Source organism: Oncorhynchus mykiss, chromosome 3 (assembly GCF_013265735.2).
Source record: "Oncorhynchus mykiss isolate Arlee chromosome 3, USDA_OmykA_1.1, whole genome shotgun sequence".
NCBI classification, from domain to species: Eukaryota; Metazoa; Chordata; class Actinopteri; order Salmoniformes; family Salmonidae; genus Oncorhynchus; species Oncorhynchus mykiss.
The window spans coordinates 47,463,571-47,485,866 of record NC_048567.1 but is presented as its reverse complement, the minus strand read 5'-3'; the positions used below and the strand labels follow the sequence as shown (position 1 = coordinate 47,485,866).

The 22,296-nt window shown below is 40.0% G+C and overlaps 1 protein-coding gene across 6 annotated transcripts in view; it reads right to left on the bottom strand.

The window, feature by feature from the left end:
• Nucleotides 1-22,296, bottom strand: part of LOC110520058 (protein TANC1) — a 277,467-nt gene that overhangs the window by 238,977 nt on the left and 16,194 nt on the right. For 5 of the 6 annotated variants that reach the window (XM_021597043.2, XM_021597046.2, XM_021597045.2 and 2 more), the window contains exon 2: nt 8,504-8,582. The exons of the other annotated variant lie outside the window; for it this stretch is intronic. The gene's annotated coding sequence lies outside the window, so the exon portion shown is untranslated. The remainder of the gene's footprint in view (nt 1-8,503; nt 8,583-22,296) is intronic. 6 annotated transcript variants of the gene reach the window in all.

Here is a 22,296-nt window from a genome sequence, read left to right as displayed (position 1 = left end):
TTCATGAGGAGCCAAAGTGTTTCAAAAAAGATCTGCCTCAAATATCAGCAGTGAGCTCATGAAGACCTAGTTCACATATATCTAGATCTTGTAAACTGATCTGATTGTGAGAATGATATCTAGCTATGAGTTACTAGTTGCCAGCCTCAGCCTGCCCACATCTATTTAAAATCTTTATCAGGTTTATTGTATTGAACATCACTCAACTAGGAACACTCTCAAACTGAACAAAAATCCATTCATTTGTTACGAATCACTGGTTAACTAATTTCTTGCTCATACTATATTCTACCGTCCGAAAATACCTCTCATCTTTTGTGACAACTGATGTGTCCTCTCCTTCAGTGTCGAACTAAGCATGTAACTGTGTTGACAGTCACTGATCTACATGTAATTTTGCATGCCGAACAACCCCAGGCAATATCAGTAGCCTAGTCAAACTGCGGACTGTGCCCAGCTTTGCACGCTTACCAATGTGAGGTAGGCGGCCTATTCCTGATCTTGCACATCTGCCCTGCACCTTCGGCATTCAAATGCTAAAATGGCTTGCGCTATATTATGCTTTATTAGTTGAATGACAACCTATGTAATTTCAGGGTAAGGATAGGCATTTAATATGATTTCACAATTTTTGGGGATATCTAGATGGTTGAAATACATGTTATAGTCAAAATACATGTGTTTTGTCAATGGAGACTTGCTTGCTTGACTCAAAAGCGCTGGTGCGCTGTGCTCTGCTTGTGGGGGAGTGGTGAGAGAGGAGTAGTGTGTGTGTGTGTGTGTGTGTGTGTGTGTGTGTGTGTGTGTGTGTGTGTGTGTGTGTGTATGGAACAGAGGGTGAGAGAGAAAGTTGAAAGAAAGTAGCCAAACTGACTCGACTAGTATATATATAACCTATGGCTGCAACAAGTTTGTCTATAAAACCATCTGCTAGTGCCTGTCTTGACTACATCAAATCTTTGTAAAGAAGCTAGCTAGATTACTACCCACCACTGAGACCTGTATGCTCTCGTTGGCTGGTCCTCGCTACATACTCGTCGCCAAACCCACTGGCTCCAGGTCCTCTATAAGTCTTTGCTAGTGAAAGCTCCGCCTTATCTCAGCTCACTGGTCACCATAGCAACACCAACCCGTAGCACACGCTCCAGCAGGTATATTTCACTGGTCATCCCCAAAGCCAATGCCTCCTTTGGCCGCCTTTCCTTCTAGTTCTCTGCTGCCAATGACTGGAACAAATTGCAAAAATCACTGAAGTTGGAGACTTATATCTCCCTCACTAACTTTAAGCGTCAGCTGTCAGAGCAGCTTACCAATCGCTGCAGCTGTACACAGCCCATCTGTAAATAGCCCATCCAACCAACTACCTACCTCATCCCCACATTTGTTTTTGTTTTTCTGCTCTTTTGCAAGCCAGTATTTCTACTTGCACATCCTCATCTGCACATATATCACTCCAGTGTAAATGGCTAAATTGTAATTACTTCGCCACTATTTATTGCCTTACCTCCTTACTTCATTTGCTCACACTGTATACAGATTTTTCTATTGTGTTATTGACTGTACGTATGTTTATCGCATGTGTAACTCTGTGTTGTTGTTTATGTCGCACTGCTTTGCTTTATCTTGGCCAGGTCGCAATTTAAATAAAGGTCAAATAAATGTTTTTAAAAATAAAAAAATACAGTAGTCAGCTAAGTTAGCCAGCTAGCTAGCTAAAGGAGCAAGGCTAATTGAGGCTATTTTGCTGTGCTCCCTCCCGTCCTTGTCTACAACAACTCCAAACAACATCCTACCGGTTGGTTGATCATTGTAGCCTATTCCTCATTTAGCCAACTTAATTTCGTCATTTTTATTTCATTTTGCATTGATTACAAATCTCTCACTTCACTTGCTACACATGGCGTTGCTTTGATTGATCGACAATAACAACAAGCTACAATAACAACAAGTTACACATGTGAAACGTGTATAGGCTACCAGTGCCTTTTTTATGGGGCACACATGAAAACCGTCATAAAACAGGTGTTTTATTAAAAAGTTGAATGTTATGGTCTATCCTTGTAGGCTACGTAGCAATGTCACACAGATCATTTAATTTAATTTTAGACAAAGCCTTTTCATTGTTCAAAAAGCCCCCCCAAAAAAAGCAATATTCGAATAACCGTGTCCATCCCCATTTCAGGTGTTGTGTTAACGCTGGATTCTGATTCTGATTTTTTCCTGCAGAAAAGGAAAGATAAAATGCAAATAAACACATTTTGTAAACGCAGATCTAAAATGCTTCTTATTGCAAATTCTGCTCTGCTTTTTTATTTTATTTTTTATTTCACCTTTATTTAACCAGGTAGGCAAGTTGAGAACAAGTTCTCATTTACAATTGCGACCTGGCCAAGATAAAGCAAAGCAGTTCGACACATACAACGACACAGAGTTACACATGGAGTAAAACAAACATACAGTCAATAATACAGTATAAACAAGTCTATATACGATGTGAGCAAATGAGGTGAGATAAGGGAGGTAAAGGCAAAAAAAGGCCATGGTGGCAAAGTAAATACAATATAGCAAGTAAAACACTGGAATGGTAGATTTGCAGTGGAAGAATGTGCAAAGTAGAAATAAAAATAATGGGGTGCAAAGGAGCAAAATAAATAAATAAATAAAATGAATACAGTAGGGAAAGAGGTAGTTGTTTGGGCTAAATTATAGGTGGGCTATGTACAGGTGCAGTAATCTGTGAGCTGCTCTGACAGTTGGTAATTAAAGCTAGTGAGGGAGATAAGTGTTTCCAGTTTCAGAGATTTTTGTAGTTTGTTCCAGTCATTGGCAGCAGAGAACTGGAAGGAGAGGCGGCCAAAGAAAGAATTGGTTTTGGGGGTGACCAGAGAGATATACCTGCTGGAGCGCGTGCTACAGGTGGGTGATGCTATGGTGACCAGCGAGCTGAGACAAGGGGGGACTTTACCTAGAAGGGTCTTGTAAATGACATGGAGCCAGTCGGTTTGGTGACGAGTATGAAGTGAGGGCCAGCCAACGAGAGTGTACAGGTCGCAATGGTGGGTAGTATATGGGGCTTTGGTGACAAAACGGATTGCACTGTGATAGACTGCATCCAATTTGTTGAGTAGGGTATTGGAGACTATTTTGTAAATGACATCGCCGAAGTCGAGGATTGGTAGGATGGTCAGTTTTACAAGGGTATGTTTGGCAGCATGAGTGAAGGATGCTTTGTTGCGAAATAGGAAGCCAATTATAGATTTAACTTTGGTTGGAGATGTTTGATGTGGGTCTGGAAGGAGAGTTTACAGTCTAACCAGACACCTAGGTATTTGTAGTTGTCCACGTATTGTAAGTCAGAGCCGTCCAGAGTAGTGATGTTGGACAGGCGGGCAGGTGCAGGCAGCAATCGGTTGAAGAGCATGCATTTAGTTTTACTTGTATTTAAGAGCAATTGGAGGCCCCGGAAGGAGAGTTGTATGGCATTGAAGCTTGCCTGGAGGGTTGTTAACACAGTGTCCAAAGAAGGGCCAGAAGTATACAGAATGGTGTCGTCTGCGTAGAGGTGGATCAGAGACTCACCAGCAGCAAGAGCGACATCATTGATGTATACAGAGAATAGAGTCGGTCCAAGAATTGAACCCTGTGGCACCCCCATAGAGACTGCCAGAGGTCCGGACAGCAGATCCTCAGATTTGACACACTGAACTCTATCAGAGAAGTAGTTGGTGAACCAGGCGAGGCAATCATTTGAGAAACCAAGGCTGTCGAGTCTGCCGATGAGGATGTGGTGATTGACAGAGTCGAAAGCCTTGGCCAGATCAATGAATACGGCTGCACAGTAATGTTTCTTTAGTAAGGGTTCGCTCCAAATCATGAATGTAAAAGGACAAATTTCGTGCTTCTGTTGCACTTCTTCAACTCAGATGAAATAGCTTTGCTCTTGTCATTGGATCACCAGATAGCTGATGTGTAGGCTACTTATCTCCAGTGTAGTTTTCTCCAGTAGCAGATTAAAATGCAAGATTAACTTCAAGCAAAACATTAGGAAATGTAGCTGGCTACATTCTTTCTGTGTTAAACATTGGAAATATGGCCATGCATCGTTTTGACCTTTTCATTGTTAGCTAAAGGACTTACAGTGCCTTCAGAAAGTATTTTTACCCCTTCACTTTTTCCACATATAGTTGTGTTACAGCCTGAATTCAAAATACACACAATAACCCATAATTACAAAGTGAACACATGATTTTAGAATGTATTTGATTTGATTTGAAATTTAATTTTTAAATACAGAAATATCTCATTTCAAATAAAATAAAATGTTATTGGTCACATACATATGGTTAGCAGATGTTAATGCGAGTGTAGCGAAATGCTTGTGCTTCTAGTTCTGACAGTGCAAGTAATCTAACAATTCCCCAACAACTACCTAATACACACAAATCTAAAGAGGTGAATGAGAATATGTACATATAGTATATGGATGAGTGATGGCCGAGTTGCATAAGCCAGGCGCAATAGATGGTATAAAATACAGCATATACATGTGATATGAGTAATGAAAGATATGCAAACATTATTAAAGTGGAATTATTTAAAGTGGCATTGTTTAAAGTGACTAGTGATCCATTTATTAAAGTGTCCAGTGAATGGGTAACAATGTAGGCAGCAGCCTCTCTGAGTTAGTGATTGTTGTTTAACATTCTGATGGCCTTGAGATAGAAGCTGTTTTTCAATCTCTCGGTCCCAGCTTTGATGCACCTGTACTGACCTCGCCTTCTGGATGATAGCGGTGTGAACAGGCAATGGCTCGGGTTGTTGTCCTTGATGATCTTTTTGGCCTTCCTGTGACATCGGGTGCTGTATGGTGTCATGGAGGGCAGGTAGTTTGCCCGAGGTGATGCGTTGTGCAGACGGTACCACCCTCTGGAGAGCCTTGCTGTTGAGGGTGGTGCAGTTGCCGTACCAGGCTGTGATACAGCCCGACAGGACGCTCTCGATTGTGCATCTGTAAAAGTTTGTCAGGGTTTTGGATGACAAGCCAAATTTCTTCATCCTCCTGAGGTTGAAGAGGCACTGTTGCGCATTCTTCACCACACTGTCTGTGTGGGTGGACCATTTCCGTTTGTCTGTGATGTGTACGGCCAGGAACTTAAAACTTTCCACCTTCTCCACTGCTGTCCCTTTGATGTGGACAGAGGGGTGCGCCCTCTGCTGTTTCCTGAAGTCCATGATCATCTCCGTTGAGTGAGAGGTTGTTTTCCTGACACCACACTCCGATTGCCCTCACCTCCTCCCTGTATGAAGTCTAATCGTTGTTGGTGATCAAGCCCACTATTGTTGTGTCGTCTGCTAACTTGATGAAATACATAAGCATTTACCCCCCTGAGTCGTAGTTGTAGAAGTACCTTTGACAGCGATTACAGCTGTAAGTCTTTCTGTGTAAGTCTCTAAGAGCTTTCCACACTTGGATTGTGCAACATTTGCCCATTATTCTTATCAAATTCTTCAACCTCTGTCACTTTGGTTGTTGATCATTGCTAGACAACAATTTTTAAGTCTTGCCATAGATGTTCAAAGTGGATTCAAGTAGAGGTCGACCGATTAATCAGAATGGCCGATTAATTAGGGCTGATTTCAAGTTTTCATAACAATCGGAAAACGGTATTTTCGGGCGCCGGTTTGCCGATTTCTTTTATATTTTTTTTATTAAAATGTAAAATATTATACCTTTATTTAACTAGGCAAGTCAGTTAAGAACACATTCTTATTTTCAATGACGGCCTAGAAACGGTGGGTTAGCTGCCTCGTTCAGGGGCAGAACGACAGATTTTCACATTGTCAGCTTGGAGGATCCAATCTTGCAAACTTACAGTTAACTAGTCCAACGCAATAACGACCTGCCTCTCTGACCTGCCTCTCTCTCGTTGCATTCCACAAGGAGACTGACTGCCTGTTACGCGAATGCAGTAAGCCAAGGTAAGTTGCTAGCTAGTATTAAACTTATCTTATAAAAAACAATCAATCATAATCACTAGTTAACTACACATGGTTGATGATATTACTAGATATTATCTAGCGTGTCCTGCGTTGCATATAATCTGACTGAGCATACAAGCATACAAGTATTTAAGTATCTGACTGAGCGTTGGTAGGCAGAAGCAGGCGCGTAAACATTCATTCAAACAGCACTTTCGTGCGTTTTGCCAGCAGCTCTTCGTTGTGCGTCAAGCATTGCGCTGTTTATGACTTCAAGCCTATCAACTCCCGATATGAGGCTGGTGTAACCGAAGTGAAATGGCTAGCTAGTTAGCGCGCGCTAATAGTGTTTTAAACGTCACTCGCTCTGAGCCTTCTAGTAGTTGTTCCCCTTGCTCTGCATGGGTAACGCTGCTTCAATAACTTCAACCTAAAACTTCTTACCTGGGAATATTGAAGACTCATGTTAAAAGGAACCACCAGATTTCATATGTTCTCATGTTCTGAGCAAGGAACTGAAATGTTAGCTTTCTTACATAGCACATATTGCACTTTTCCTTTCTTCTCCAACACTTTGTTTTTGCATTATTTAAACCAAATTGAACATGTTTCATTTTTACTTGAGGCTAAGTTGATTTTATTGATGTATTATATTAAGTTAAAATAAGTGTTCATTCAGTATTGTTGTAATTGTCATTATTACAAAAAAAACAAAAATTAAAATCGGGCCATTAATTGGTATCGGCATTTTTGGTCCTCCAATAATCGGTATCGGTATCGGCATGGAAAACTCATAATCGGTCAACCTCTAGATTCAAGTCCAAACTGTAACTCGGCCACTCAGGAGCATTAACTGTCTTCTTGGTAAGCAACTCCAGTGTAGATTTGACCTTGTGTTTTAGGTTATTGTCCTGCTGAAAGGTAAATGTATCTCTTTGTGACTGGTGGAAAGCATACTGAACTAGGTTTTACTCTAGGTTTTTGCCTGTGCTTAGCTCAATTCCATAAAAAGATTACAAGCATATCCATAACATGATGTAGCCACTACTATGCTTGATAATATGGAGAGTAGTACTCAGTATTGTGTTTTATTGGACTTTCCCCAAACATAATTTTCTATGCAGGGCAAAAACATTTTTTTGCAGTATTACTTGTGCCTTGTTGCAAACCTGATGAATATTTGAATTCTGTACAGGCTTCCTTCTTTTCACTCTGTCAATTAGGTTACTATTGACAGAGTAGTAACCTATAGTAGTAACCTATTGACAGAGTAACTACTATGTCGTTGATCCATCCTCAGTTTTTTCCTATTACAGCCATGAAACTCTTTTTTTACCCATCTACCAATAGGTGCCCTTCTTTGTGATTCATTGGAAAACCTTCCTGGTCTTTGTGGTTGAATCTGTGTTTGAAATTCATTGCTCGACTGAGGGACCTTACATATAATTATGTGTGGTGTACAGAGATGAGGTAGTCATTCAAAAATCATGTTAAGCACCCCTTTCCCTTTTCCTTATTGCACACAGAATGAGTCCATGCAACTTGTTACATGATTTATTAAGCAACTTTTTAATTCTGCACTTATTTAGGCTTGCCATTACAAAAGGGTTGAATACTTTTTGACTCAAGATAGTTCAGCTTTTCATTTTTTATTCATTTGTAAAAATTATTGGGTATTATGTGTAAGTCAGTGACAAAAAAAATGCAATTCAATCCATTTAAAATTCAGCCTGTAACACAACAAAATGTGGAAAAGTCAAGGGGTGTGAATACTTTCTGTGGCTGCTAGCAATAGCATTGCACTTCTGTTGTCATCTGAAGAAAACAATTTAATGACGAATGTGTTGCACTAATGTATTTTCTGTGAAGGAAAACTATACTTGCACACCCCATATCACTCTATTGAAGCAAACAAACACTATTTCCTGTCAATGTAAAAAGCAGGTGAAATTGTTTAAAGCACAGATTTTTTTTGTAGTCTGCATTTTGAAAATGCACATTTCTGAAAGCTAATCCGAACCCTGGTTTTGCTATGTTATTGTCATCTATGCGCTGTTGAAAACTCTGTTTTGCCGGAATAAAAGTAAGCTACCGGAGACACAACTCTCGTCTGTCTGTACCTGCTGAACAGGTCCATAAACATCTGTGACTCTAGCTGTCTGCATCTGGGTATTATCCTGATTTCTGTAAAAAGTCGCAAGGCAATGTTACAACTCACTTTTCAAGTTATTACATACAACCGATCAGAATTCGGAAGATTTCTTTATATATGGAGGACGCGCCAAAGTTTTGGAAACACATTACGCCATCTAGCTAACTAGATATCAAAGAATATTAGCTATATGCAGTTATCTTAGCCCACAAGCTAGGCAGCAATCTACGTTAGCTATTTAGCCAACTAGCTATTAACCTAGCCAATCACCACGGTTATGGTCGGCAAGCTAGAGCCTAACTACTGGAGACCGGCTAGAACACAACTAAAGCATAATCGAACATTGAAAGTGAAGAGAGAGCAGAGACTTACAGATTAATGGCTGGGGCCCATCCGAAGGTACAACTTTTAAAAGCGTGCAGGCTGAATTAGCCAATGGAGTCAGTGTAATCTGAAATAGACAGATTCCAGATGTTAGTCAGCTAGCACGCTATCACGAAGCCAAGGTGTAAAAAGTTACAAAACTCCCATAGCCTACTTCACAGACAACATGCCGAAAAGTTGACAAAACAAATAGGAAAACAAATGAGGTACTACAAAATAAGAGTAAGCAGGTGTGATTTTCTCTTTAGTTTTGAGCCCACAGCAAGAAGGCACCATATGAGCTGACACAAAAATCAACACTGGATTCAATACTTCGAGTTTTTCAATTGAAACTATTATACAAAATCCTTGCCACCAACAGAATGCTATATAAACTCAACAAAAAAAGAAACGTCCTCTCACTGTCAACTGCATTTATTTTCAGCAAACTTAACATGTGTAAATATTTGTATGAACATAACAAGATTCAACAACTGAGACATAAACTGAACAAGTTCCACAGACTAACATAAATGGAATAATGTGTCCCTGAACAAAGGGGGGGTCAAAATCAAAAGTAACAGTTAGTATCTGGTGTGACCACCAGCTGCATTAAGTACTGCAGTGCATCTCCTCCTAATGGACTGCACGAGATTTGCAAGTTCTTGCTGTGAGATGTTACCCCACTCTTCCAGCAAGCCACCTGCAAGTTCCCGGACATTTCTGGGGGGAATGGCCCTAGCCCTCACCCTCCTATCCAACTGGTCCCAGACATGCTCAATGGGATTGAGATCCGGGCTCATTGCTGGCTATGGCAGAACACTGACATTCCTGTCTTGCAGGAAATCACGCACAGAACGAGCAGTGTGGCTGTTGGCATTGTCATGCTGGAGGGGCATGTCAGGATGAGCCTGTAGGAAGGGTATCACATGAGGGAGGAGGATATCTTCCCTGTAACGCACAGCGTTGAGATTGCAGGCAATGACAACCAGCTCAGTCCGATGATGCTGTGACACACCGCCCCAGACCATGATGGACCCTCCACCTCCAAATCGATCCCGCTCCAAATCGATCCCGCTCTGAGTACAGGCCTCGGTGTAACGCTCATTCCTTCAACGATAAAGGTGAATCTAACCATGACCCCGGGTGAGACAAAACCGCGACGATCTGTGAAGTTATTTGGATTTTTACTAATTATCTTTGAAAGACCTGAAAAGGGGAGTTCATATACAACAATCTCAGCTCTGCAAATTTTGATGCGAAGAGACAGAATCAAAAGATAATTTATTCTGGTATTGCCCCTAAGTAGCTTGTTTCTGGTGACAGGAATGGCTAAAAATGTAACGTCTACTTCCAACTGACACCCTCAAACACATTGATTCCCTGAACGCAGCTCACGCTACAGATCACAATCACCTAAATTCTAATCACCTCTTCACACACCTGTATGTCATTATCACACACTATTTAGTTCAGTTATTTGCACCCCATCACTGTGATGTATTGTTTGTTTTGTGACACATGTCTTTCAGAGCGATGTTTTTCCCGGGATTTACGCCTACCGTGTATGATAGTTTTTGCCTGCCTCACTAACTACGCCTTTTGCCTATTTTCTGCCTGTACTTTAGCCTATCGGATTTTCTGTTGCCTGATCTCCTGGACAATTTGGAACGCCATAGTCAATCAATAAACAACACAATAATACTTTTAGGAATGGTTTTCATTGTTAGCTCACAATCTGTGGATACTATGCTATTACTATTAGAAAGGTTAAAACATCATGTAAAACATCACAGCACAGTTGAAAAACAGTAAAATAGTATACTTCATAATTTCTTGTGAACAAACTATTATTTTGGCAAGTCGGTTAGGACGTCTACTTTGTGCATGACACAAGTCATTTTTCTAACAATTGTTTACAGTAGAGGTCGACCGATTATGATTTTTTTCAACGCCGATACCGATACTGATTATTGGAGGACCAAAAAAGCCGATACGGATTAATTGGACAATTTTTAAAAATGTATTTGTAATAATGACAATTACAACAATACTGAATGAACACTTATTTTAACTTAATATAATACATCAATAAAATCAATTTAACCTCAAGTAAATAATGAAACATGTTCAATTTGGTTTAAATAATGAAAAAACAAAGTGTTGGCGAAGAAAGTAAAAGTGCAATATGTGCTATGTAAGAAAGCTAACGTTTTAGTTACTTGCTCAGAACATGAGAACATATGAAAGCTGGTGGTTCTTGTATGCTTGTATGCTCAGTCAGATTATATGCAACGCAGGACACGCTAGATAATATCTAGTAATATCATCAACCATGTGTAGTTAACTAGTGATTATGATTGATTGTTTTTTTACAAGATAAGTTTAATGCTAGCTAGCAACTTACCTTGTCTTACTGCATTCGCGTAACAGGCAGTCAGTCTCCTTGTGGAATGCAACGAGAGAGAGGCAGGTCGTTATTGCATTGGACTAGTTAACTGTTGCAAGATTGGATCCCCCGAGATGACAAGGTGAAGGTGAATCTGTCGTTCTGCCCCTGAACGAGGCAGTTAACCCACCGTTCCTAGGCCGTCATTGAAAATAAGAATGTGTTCTTAACTGACTTGCCTAGTTAAATAAAGTTTTTTTTTTTTAAATCGGTGCCCAAAAAAAACAATCTCCGATTGTTATGAAAACTTGAAATCTGCCCTAATTAATCGGCAATTCCGATTAGTCGGTCGACCTCTAGTTTACAGACAGATGATTTCACTTATAATTCACTGTATCACAATTCCAGTGGGCCAGAAGAATACATACACTGAGTTGACTGTGCCTTTAAACAGCTTGGAAAATTCCAGAAAATGATGTCATGGCTTTAGAAGCTTCTGATTAACTTATGGCTAATTGACATAATTTGAGTCAATTGGAGGTGTACCTGTGGATGTATTTCAAAGTCTACGTTCAAACTCAGTGCCTCTTTGCTTGACATCATGGGAAAATCAAAATAAATCACCTAAGACCTCCACAAGTCTGGTCCATCCTTGGGAGCAATTTCTTAACACCTGAAGGTACCACGTTCATCTGTACAAACAATAGTATGCAAGTATAAACACCATGGGACCACGCAACTGTCATACCTCTCAGGAAGGAGACGCGTTCTGTCTCATAGAGATGAACATACTTTGGTGAGAAAAAGGCTAATCAATCCCAGAACAACAGCAAAGGACCTTGTGAAGATGCTGGAGGAAACCGGTACAAAAGTAACTATATCCACAGTAAAACGAGTACTATATCAACATAACCTGAAAGACTGCTCAGCAAGGAAGAAGCCACTGCTCCAAAACCACCATAAAAAGCCAGACTACGGTTTGCAACTGTACATGGGGACAAAGATCGTATTTTTTGGAGAAATGTCCTCTGGTCTGATTAAACAAAAATAGAACTGTTTGGCCATAATGACCATCGTTATGTTTGGAGGAAAAAGGGGGAGGCTTGAAAGCCGAAGAATACACGGGGGTGGCAGCATCATGTTCATGTTATGGGGGTACTTTGCTGCAGGAGGGACTGGTGCACTTCACTAAACAGATTAGATGGCTTCATGAGGGAGGAAAATTATGTGGATATATGTAACGGATGTGAAACGGCTAGCTTAGTTAGCGGTGTGCGCTAAATAGCGTTTCAATCGGTGACGTCACTTGCTCTGAGACCTTGAAGTAGTGGTTCCCCTTGCTCTGCAAGGGCCGCAGCTTTTGTGGAGGGATGGGTAACGATGCTTTGTGGGTGACTGTTGTTGATGTGTGCAGAGGGTCCCTGGTCCGCGCCCGAGTATGGGCGAGGGGACGGTCTAAAGTTATACTGTTACATTGATGCTGTTGACCAGGATCACTGGTTGCTGCGGAAAAAGGAAGAGGTCAAAAAGGGGGGTCAGTGTAACGGATGTGAAACGGCTAGCTTAGTTAGCGGTGCGTGCTAAATAGCGTTTCAATCGGTGACGTCACTTGCTCTGAGACCTTGAAGTAGTGGTTCCCCTTGCTCTGCAAGGGCCGCGGCTTTTGTGGAGCGATGGGTAACGATGCTTTGTGGGTGACTGTTGTTGATGTGTGCAGAGGGTCCCTGGTTCGCGCCCGGGTATGGGCGAGGGGACGGTCTAAAGTTATACTGTTACATATAGTCAAGCAACATCAGTCAGGAAGTTAAAGCTTGGTCACAAATGGGTCTTCCAAATGGACAATGACCCTAAGCATATTTCCAAAGTTGTGGCAAAATGGCTTAAGGACAACAAAGTCAATGTATTGGAGTGGCCATCACAATCACAATGTGTGTGAGCAAGGAGGCCTACAAACGTGACTCAGTTACACCAGCTCTGTCAGGACGAATGGGACAAAATTCACCCAACTTATTGTGGGAATCTTGTGAAAGGCTACCCGAAAATGTATGACCCAAGTTAAACAATTTAATTAAGGATGCTGCGAATTTTCGCAGCTTTTTTTTACAAATCGCTCAACATTTCAACGTCCTGCTACTCATGCCAGGAATATAGTATATGCATATAATAAGTATGTGCGTATACAAAACACTCTGAAGTTTCTAAAACTGGTTAAATCATGTCTGTGGCTATAACAGAACGTGTTCAGGAGTAAAAATCCCAGGGAAAACTGTTCACCAAAAACAAAACAAAAAAATTCATCCGCCAGTCTTTGAATTGTCTAAGGCGATAGAAAATAGATGAGGTTCCGTTTACAACGCCTACAGCTTCCACACGATGTCGCCAATACTGGCATTTCTTTGCATGTTTATCCTTGGTGGGATGACGTATAGGCACTTCCTGTCTTGGGGTGCACCCAGGAAATTATGAAAGTGAAAAAAATAGACGATGATTTCAAGACTTGCTGCTATCGAATACAGATCGCCCCGTGATCAATTTTATCGATTATTAACGTTTATTAATACCTAAAGTTGGTTTACAAAAGTAGTTTGAAGTGATTTGTAAAAGTTTATAGGCAACTTTGTTAATTTTAAAAAGTGACGTTGCGTCGTGTAAAGGTGCATTTTCCTTGGATCAGACGGCCTTCATAAATGGACATTTTTGGCATACTTTGACGGATTTAATCGGGAAAAAGACCCAATTGTGATGTTTATGGGACATATAGGAGTGCCAACAAAGATGCTCGTCAAAGGTAATTAATGTTTTATATTTTATTTCTGCGTTTTGTGTAGCGCCGGCTACCGCAAAATCTTTTGTTTAGGTCTCGTTCAGGTATTTTGGGGGGTGCATGCTATCAGATAATAGCTTCTCATGCTTTCGCCGAAAAGCATTTTACAAATCTGACATGTTGGCTAGATTCAAAACGAGTGTAGCTTTAATTGAGTATCTTGAGTGTGTGTTTTAATGAAAGTTTGAGATTTATCGAGTACTATACAATAGTACTATAGGTGGTGCTCTGAAATTTCCGCTGATGTGGTTCCTGTGCAGGAACCACGTCCGTAACAAGTTTTAAAGGCAATGCTAACAAATACTAATTGAGTGTATGTAAACTTCTGACCCACTGGGAATGTCATGAAAGAAATAAAAGCTGAAATAAATCATTCTCTCTACTAGTATTCTGACATTTCACATTCTTAAAAGAAAGTGGTGATCCTAACTGACCTAAAACAGGGAATTTCTACAAAGATTAAATGTCAGGAATAGTGAAAAACTGAGTTTAAATATATTTGGCTAAGGTGTATGTAAACTTCCGACTTCAACTATATATAGACAGGTGTGTGCCTTTCTAAATCATGTCCAATCAATTGAATTTACCACAGGTAGACTCCAATCAAGTTCTAGAAACATCTCAAGGATGATCAATGGAAACAGGATGCACCTGAACTCAATTTCGAGTCTCATAGCAAAGGGTCTGAATACTTATGTAAATAAGGTATTTCTGTTTTTTATTTGTAATAAATGTATAAACATTTCTACAACCCTGTTTTCGCTTTGTCATTATGGGGTATTGTGTGTAGATTTAATCCATTTAAGAATAAGGTTGTAACGTAACAAAATGTGGAAAAAGGGAAGGGGTCTGAATACTTTCCGAGTTCACTGTAATGTAGAGAGTCATTGTACCATCTAAACTAGAGGTCGACCGATTAAGATTTTTCAACACCGATACCGATTATTGGAGGACCAAAAAAGCCTATACTGATTAATCGGCCAATTTTTTTTATTTGTAATAATGACAATTACAACAATAGTGAATTAACACTTATTTTAACTTAATATAAAACGTCAATAAAATCAATTTAGCCTTAAATAAATAATGAAACATGTTCAATTTGGTTTAAATAATGCATAAACAAAGTGTTGGAGAAGAAAGTAATATGTGCCATGTAAAAATGTGTGCCATGTAAAAAAGCTAACGTTTGAGTTCCTTGCTCAGAACATGAGAACATATGAAAGTTGGTGGCTCCTTTTAACACGAGACTTCAATATTCCAAGGTAAGAGGTTTTAGGTTGTAGTTAATATAGTATTTATAGGACTATTTCTCTCTATACCATTTGTATTTCATATACCTTTGACTATTGGATGTTCTTATAGGCACTATAGTATTGCCAGTGTAACAGTATAGCTTCCGTCCCCCTCCTCGCCCCTACCTGGGCTCGAACCAGGAACACATCGACAACAGCCACACTCGAAGCATCGTTACCCATCGCTCCACAAAAGCCGCGGCGCTTGTTGTGCAAGGGGAATAACTACTCCAGATCTAAAAGCGAGTGACGTTTGAAACAGTATTAGCGCACACCCAGTTAACTAGCTAGCCATTTCACATTGGTTACACCAGGCATTAGGCTTGAAGTCATAAACAGCGCTGTGCTTGCGAAGAGCTGCTGGCAAAACGCACTAAAGTGCTGTTTGAATGAATGATTACGGGCCTGCTGCTGCTCAGTCAGACTGCTCTATCAAATCAGACCTAATTATAACATAATAACACACAGAAATACGAGCCTTTGGTCATTAATATGATCGAATCCGTAAACTATAATTTCGAAAACAAAACATTTATTATTTCAGTGAAATACAGAACCGTTCGGTATTTTATCTAACGGGTGGCATCCCTAAGTCTAAATATTCTTGTTACATTGCACAACCTTCAATGTATGTCATAATTACGTAAAATTCTGGCAAATTAGTTCGCAATGAGCCAGGCAGCCCAAACAGTTGCATATACCCTGACTCTGCGTGCAATGAACGCAAGAGAAATGACACAATTTCACCTGGTTAATATTGCCTGCTAAACTGGATTAGTAGTTATAACTAGTGATTATGATTGATTGTTTATTATAAGATAAGTTTAATGCTAGCTAGCAATTTACCTTGGCTTCTACTGCATTACGCGTAACAGGCAGGTTACTCGTGGAGTGCAATGGTTAGAGCGTTGGACTAGTTAACTGTGCAGTTGCTAGATTTGGAACTCCTGAGCTGACAAGGGGAAAATCTGTCGTTCTGCCCCTGAACAAGGCAGTTAACCCACAGTTCCTAGGCAGTCATTGAAAATAAGAATGTGTTCTTAACTGACTTGCCTAGTTAAATAAAAGGTATAAAAAATATAAAAAATTAAATAACAATAACAATAATAATCGGAAATCGGCACCCAAAAATACCGATTTCCGATTGTTATGAAAACTTGAAATCGGCCTAAATTAATCGGCCATTACCATTAATCGGTCGACCTCTAATCTAAACCACTCTGAAATACATTTTCCATAACCAACGATTATGTATTTTCAGCTGTTTGAAGCTGGTGTAAAAAAACAAACTGGGAAGAATGGGAAGCATAGAAATGGCACACATAGAATACAGTGCCTTGCGAAAGTATTAGGCCCCCCTGAACTTTGCGACCTTTTGCCACATTTCAGGCTTCAAACATAAAGATATAAAACTGTATTTTTTTGTGAAGAATCAACAACAAGTGGGACACAATCATGAAGTGGAACGACATTTATTGGATATTTCAAACTTTTTTAACAAATCAAAAACTGAAAAATTGGGCGTGCAAACTTATTCAGCCCCCTTAAGTTAATACTTTGTAGCGCCACCTTTTGCTGCGATTACAGCTGTAAGTCGCTTGGGGTATGTCTCTATCAGTTTTGCACATCGAGAGACTGACATTTTTTCCCATTCCTCCTTGCAAAACAGCTCGAGCTCAGTGAGGCATTTATGAACAGCAGTTTTCAGTTCTTTCCACAGATTCTCGATTGGATTCAGGTCTGGACTTTGACTCGACCATTCTAACACCTGGATATGTTTATTTTTGAACCATTCCATTGTAAATTTTGCTTTATGTTTTGGATCATTGTCTTGTTGGAAGAATCTCCGTCCCAGTCTCAGGTCTTTTGCAGACTCCATCAGGTTTTCTTCCAGAATGGTCCTGTATTTGGCTCCATCCATCTTCCCATCAATTTTAACCATCTTCCCTGTCCCTGCTGAAGAAAAGCAGGCCCAAACCATGATGCTGCCACCAGCATGTTTGACAGTGGGGATGGTGTGTTCAGCTGTGTTGCTTTTACGCCAAACATAACGTTTTGCATTGTTGCCAAAAAGTTCAATTTTGGTTTCATCTGACCAGAGCACCTTCTTCCACATGTTTGGTGTGTCTCCCAGGTGGCTTGTGGCAAACTTTAAACGACACTTTTTATGGATATCTTTAAGAAATGGCTTTCTTCTTGCCACTCTTCCATAAAGGCCAGATTTGTGCAATATACGACTGATTGTTGTCCTATGGACAGTCTCCCACCTCAGATGTAGATCTCTGCAGTTCATCCAGAGTGATCATGGGCCTCTTGGCTGCATCTCTGATCAGTCTTCTCCTTGTATGAGCTGAAAGTTTAGAGGGACGGCCAGGTCTTGGTAGATTTGCAGTGGTCTGATACTCCTTCCATTTCAATATTATCGCTTGCACAGTGCTCCTTGGGATGTTTAAAGCTTGGGAAATATTTTTGTATCCAAATCCGGCTTTAAACTTCTTCACAACAGTATCTCGGACCTGCCTGGTGTGTTCCTTGTTCTTCATGATGCTCTCTGTGCATTTAACGGACCTCTGAGACTATCACAGTGCAGGTGCATTTATACGGAGACTTGATTACACACAGGTGGATTGTATTTATCATCATTAGTCATTTAGGTCAACATTGGATCATTCAGAGATCCTCACTGAACTTCTGGAGAGAGTTTGCTGCACTGAAAGTAAAGGGGCTGAATAATTTTGCACGCCCAATTTTTCAGTTTTTGATTTGTTAAAAAAGTTTGAAATATCCAATAAATGTCGTTCCACTTCATGATTGTGTCCCACTTGTTGTTGATTCTTCCCAAAAAAATACAGTTTTATATCTTTATGTTTGAAGCCTGAAATGTGGCAAAAGGTCGCAAAGTTCAAGGGGGCCGAATACTTTTGCAAGGCACTGTATATCCACCGCTTCTTAAACTTTCTTTGAAATAGAATGACAGATCTATAACTCACATTTCCAACTGAATTTGGTCAGGTCATCCAAAAAGTGACATATGGCAGCTTTAACGTCAATTATCTTAAACATGGAAACTCCGATTTTTTTCATTTTTGCATATGTTGGTATCTTAGACACAGTATGCTCTTGAATACAGGGTGAGTGTCATTTCAATAATATAAATATAATTCATAGAACGTACCTATCCCTTCAGACCACTGCAATTTAGCTAGTACACCATTTAATTTTAATTGTCATTTAACTTCCAATTACTAACAAAAAGATGACCTCTGGTCCACCCCATTGAATGTCAACTTAAATGGGAATGTATATTCTATTTTATATATTTCTATGATTTCAATAAGTTTCTTATGGAAGATTGACAGTATAATTTAAAACAACTGCTATTCCCATTCAAGTCAACATTTTCTGATGTGTGGACCTCCAACCATCTTTGTGGTACCATTTGAAAGTTGAAATTGCAATTTTATTTCCAGTTTAGTACATTTAGGCCTATCATCCAAAACATTATACCCATCCTGCATTCAAGAGCATGCTATGTCTCAACCGATGGCGGGCACAACAAACACTTCAGATGATGTAAAATAAGCTCTAAGCTACACATGGTGCATTGTCCATTTGACACATAATTCGTGCATTATAGGCTTCCGAGCCAGAATAACCTTCTTGACTGCTGTTTAATAATTAATAGTCAGACACATCCAACCTTTTTTTAAAGAAGACTGATTTATTTATTTACTAGCAAGCAATGAAAATGTAATTGTATAAAATAAAGTCCACCCATCAAGTGCCATAGCCTGCCTATAGGCTAGCGATTCTACACCCCTGCGCATCTAGGGGTTTAGCTGCTGGAGCATGAAACTACAGTTGGAAAGAGGCTGAGATAGAGACAGTTTAATAGAAAGACTAAGTTATCAAAACAATTGCTTACAGCCATTAGTAAATACTCCCGCTATTAGGTCAAGTTTATCTACATGACAATAAAGTTAATAACAAAATGTATTTTCCAAAAATGTATGTAGGCCTATTTAAACAGTTTAGACAGTTATTTTAATTTTATGACGGTCTTCATCCATGATCGTCAATTACATGGTTATTCAATTACCGTCACAGCCCTACCACAATCTCCTGAATTTTTGGGGATTCATGTCCAGAAAGTCACTTTCTGACCACTTCTACCATGGGCAAGTATGTATGAAAAGTTTTGTTCAATCAAAAGGGGGTGCAGTCAAAAAGTGATTGAATTTAAATGGAACGACACTCTACAGACTTTCTCTTAACACACAGCATCTTCACCAGTTTCAAATCCCTACATGATTTTCTATTGTAGGGATTTCATGGAATTGGCATCTTAAAACAGAAGGGTAGATTGGGGAAAAAAAGCAATAGTCAGGACTCTGACATCATAGGGACTCTGAGCCGTTCCCTTTGTTTAAAGCAGATGTGCACGTCTAATAAATCACTCCTGGGTTTTGGCTGATGAACATTCCACAGGTGTTCAGCCTGAGCTTAGCCTAGACAGTTTGCGGATAACACTTCATGGCCACTCATCACCACAGCAGCAGAGGTTTATTATTAGACTACCTCACACTGAACTTTTAGTAATATATAGGCCTAAATACCTCTAAGAAAAAGACCACAACTCAGCCCTCTAATACAGGGGTTTGAACTGGTTCAGGGAACATAACCGAAAACTGCTAGAAAATAACAAACATTTTCAAAAAACAGAAACAGAACCGGGAACGCAAGTGATCCACCCTATTCCGGAACAGAACCGTTATTTTAAAAGCATGGAAACCGGTTAATATAATTATTTTACGTTCCAGGCATTTTTCTAGTCCCACAAAAATACACAACAAAGTGCATACGCAAAGCCCTCACTCTATCACTCAGAAATGTTTTCCAGTGTATGCCTGCCAGTTGAAAATCTTTGCCTGTGTGTGTGCGTGTGTTAAGCATACCTGTCCCTCCGAAGCATAGGCTACTGTACTGACATTACAAGCATGATTCAGAAGATAGGGATATAGATTTTTTAATCAGCTAGTTAAGGGTTAAGGGTTCCAAAAGGGTTCTTCGGTTGTCCCCATTGGAGAACCCTGCTTTAGTTCCAGCTAGAACCCTTTTTGGTTCAAGGTAGAACCCTTTTGGATTCCATGTAGAACCCTTTGTGGAAAGGGTGTTACATGGAACCCGAAGGAGTTTTACCTGGAACCAAAAGGGCTCTACACAGAACCAAAAAGGGATGTTCAAAGGGTTATCCTGTGGGGACAGCCGAAAAACCCTTTTAGGTTGTATATAGCACCTTCTTTTCTAAGAGTGTAGATATCACGTTTCACGTTGAAGTTATTAACAACAAAAAGGTAAGATGTGTTTTAAATTCTGGTGCCGCTGTGCACACACAAGTTTGTTAGCTTGCTAGCTCAAAGGACATAAAGTTCCATAATTGAAGCCGCTCATGCTAGGTATAATTCTGTGGACCTAATTCAGATAATGCATGTCATAAGATGTCAAGCATTTCAAGCCTCCTCCTCAACCCCCTCTCGCTTTCTCCCCACGTACATAATTTCTGTTGCATCTTTCGCCAAAGGCTACACTTGTCTGTGCATTATGCATGTAAACAACTAGCTTGCCTGCTCTATCCGCACTGATTGCTGAAGTAATTTAATGAGCAAAATACTGTTGATTTCACAAGTTAAAAAAGGAACAGAAAGAACTGGTTTGAACCAGTTCAGAACTTAGTGGTTCTGTTCTGAATTAAATGATTGGAAAATTATTTTGGTTCCAACCCCTGCTCTCATGTAGTGTTGTCATGATAATAAAATATTTCTAATGATATGATACCAGGCCAAGTATCACGATACCGAGTAGTATTGCGATATCACGGGGGGGAAACCAGTGGCCCGGCGCCCTGTTTGCCCCATCCTCTGGATGCTTGTTCCCGTTTTCTAAACATTCTGCGCATGTACTACACCAAAACACAGTTCATGAGTAGCTGACCCTTTTAATTATTCCTGTGGCCATCAAATATGCCTAGACCTACTGTCAAGTTACCAAGTTGTTAGCTACAGTGCCTTCAAAAAGTATTCACACCCGTTTCCTTTTTCCACATTTTGTTGTGTTAGAGGTTGAATTTTTAAATTATTTAATTTAATTTCTTGTCACTGGCCTACACACAATGATGTCAAAGTGGAACTTTTTATAATTTATTTTTTACAAATGTATTAAAAATGAAACGCTGAAATGGCTTCAGTCAATAAATATTCAACCCCTTTGTTATGGCAAGCCTAAAGTTCAGGAATTAAAATGTTAAAATTAATAAGATGCAAGGACTCACTCTTATGTGCAATAATAGTGTAATAGTGTTCACACCTCATGTCCACCAGAAGCATCAAACTCTTTGCATTCCGGCGGAAGTAATGTATTGTTAATGGAGCAGTCCGCAGTGCTACGTTTGGGGTGCCCGACTAGGCTGCGTTACTTTTCTGTGCCATGGTACAAATCAAAAGTACACACACAGACTCCAACTAGCTAGCTTTTAGCCTGTTAAAAAGCGAAGCACGTGTGTCATGTACTAAAAATGCGGGCTAGACATCCGACAAAACAAACGCATATGCATCTGGTGGACATCGAGCATCAGTCGAGCAGTGGATTTCAAACACAGATTCAACAACAAAGACCAAGGAGGTTTTCAAATGGCTCGCATAGAAGGGCACCTATTGGTAGATGAGTAAAATAAAGACATTGAATATCCCTTTGAGCATTGTGATATAATTAATTACACTTTGGATGGGGTATCAATACACCCAGTCACTACAAAGATACAGGCCTCCTTCCTAACTTAGTTGCCAGAGAGGAAGGAAACTGCTCAGGGATTTCACCACGACGTCAATGGTGACTTTAAACCAGTTACAGAGTTTATTGGTTGTGATAGAAGAACACTGAGGATGGATCAACAACATTGTAGTTACTAGGGATGCACAATATATCGGTGAACATATCGGAATTGGCCGAAATTAGCTAAAAATGCCAACATCGGTATCGGGCCGATGTCTAGTTTAACACCGGTGTAAAAAAATGATGTCAAAGCAGATGTGCATACCTATATAACGTAGGTACATGACGTAATGACTTCACATAACATTTTGCGCTACACCTGCAACACAGCATTCCTAACCTAGCCCAGCCCACAATGTATGCTGTGTGGATTGAGCAGTCAACAAGTCGAGCAGTCATCTGAAAGAGTGAGACAATTCAAAGGCGAAATCCATTAATGCCAAGAAAATTGAATTCATTGCCCTTG